The following is a 2,051-nucleotide window of genomic DNA, read 5'->3' on the forward strand; positions in this document are numbered from 1 at the left end:
CCATTACATTGGCAGTATAGCTCCCCCCACAGATATACAGCCTTCAGCCATATACAGTGTGTACTGCCTCACAGTGCTCCGTCCACCGCTCCTACGTTCAGGGGTCACAATCTACTGAAGCAGTAGGTTCCAGGACCGGATGCACTGGAGATGACGTAGCAACGGAGGAGCAGAGCATCGAGGAGGAGGACGTGCAGACATGGTAAGTTACCCCGCGCGTCCTCCAGCTCGATGCTCCACTCCACCGTTGCTATGGGCGCACGCACAGGATGTCAGTGACTACCTCCCGGTGGCCCCTGCGTTTTTAAAGTTAACGCGGGGGCCGCAGAAAGGTAACCGGACATCCTCGTGTCCCAAAAAGATCTTTCGGGACAAAGGGGATGCCCCGGATTGCCCCGCCTGGCTAACTATGGCCGCGTGCCCACAGACGGAGCTCGGCGTGCCACAGGTTCACCATCACGGACTTATATGGTTTGTGGCGGTGGCGATTATGGTGTGGCGGTACTTATGTGTAAATGTAGGATCATCAGTGGATATGACTGCACACCGTGAACAACAAGAGTTGTGTGTCTTGGCTTGGGGTAAGGCACTGGTGATGAACTACAAATCCCAGCAGACAATACATGAGCAAACAGTAATAGCTCTTGGCAGACATGATGGAAATAGCTGGGATAGTAGTCACAGACCAGGCCACAGGTTACCGCCCACTGTATAGAATATGGGAGACGCACATGACTGGCCCTTTAATTGAGATTGATTGATAGGAGGCGTAGCCACTAGAAACGCAAGACATCCTGCTAAGGGGCGGGGCAAACAGCACATGACCAAAGTCTCCAGCCGCCAATAAAGGAAATCGCCACAACCTCAACGGACCAATCAACGTTCAGCTTCAGTACAGCCCGGGCCAATCAGCGCTCACAAGGAAGTAACCTCAGCCCCCAGCAGCACGAGAACACGCCCTAACGAGCGACGGACCAATCCCCGCCCAGATGAGACGTGGTGTCCGCGCTAATTGGTCGCTGGCTTTCTGATTGACGCGCTGATCGACAAATGAACGTGCGGACTCCCGCCGGTCCGGTCTCTCGCGTACGAAATAACGCAGCGGGCGCTTCAGCAGCGGCCTCCGAGACGAAAAACGACGGAGATTACGTCTCCCCTCCGTACGGGATGTAAAAGAGCGGACTCACCTCTGGCCTTCCGCCGGCTCTCCTGGTCCCCGACCTGAGGCGGCCGCACCATGGAGCTCAGGATAGAACCGAGCAGATCCGCCATCTTGGATCCTGTGAGCGCGTGCGCGGCCGCCTGTAGATGTGCGCGCTCTCTTAAAGGGGCAACACCGCACGTGTCGGGTCCACGCTGAAGCCTTAAAGCGGCAATGCGGCGGGCTGTCCTATAGGAGGACATATTGGGGGGGGCAGACATTACTAGTAGAGTCCAGATGGCATTAACCCATGCTGGTCTGTATGTGTTTCCAACCATTGTGCCTCCAGCTGTTGCAGAACGCACGAGGCTGAAGTTGGTTTCTTATTCGAGCATTTTCTGCAATTACTACTTATTCCTCTGCAGTAAACCGGTTTTTTCTTTCTACATAAATGTTGAATATCAAATAATATATAATCAGATTTAAAAAAAAAAGTCTAGATTGTGTTTTTGCAGAAAGAATAAGTGATTTTAAGGGGTTAAACGCCGTTGGACCGCTAACCTAAGGGTGAAAATATAAAGAGTAAGAGCCCCTCCAACCAGTACACCTCCAGCTGTTGCAAAACTACAACTCCCAGCATGCCCGGACAGCCAACGGCTGTCCGGGCATGCTGGGAGTTGTAGTTTTGCAACAGCTGGAGGCACCCTGGGTGGGAAACAATGCCAGAGATAAAAGAAAAAAAAGACACACGTATTCCGGCTCATTCACCATTTTTAATGTAAATGGGTACAAAGTCATGCAAAAAGCGGAAGAAAACAAAATAAAAAGGGCGTGAAAACCGGAAAAAAAAAATCCATTGATCAATTCTCGCATTTTCAAAATGTTTGCAGGCAATAAATTCAAAATTTTT

The sequence above is a fragment of the Hyla sarda genome, unplaced genomic scaffold, assembly GCF_029499605.1.
Source record: "Hyla sarda isolate aHylSar1 unplaced genomic scaffold, aHylSar1.hap1 scaffold_59, whole genome shotgun sequence".
NCBI lineage: Eukaryota > Metazoa > Chordata > Amphibia > Anura > Hylidae > Hyla > Hyla sarda.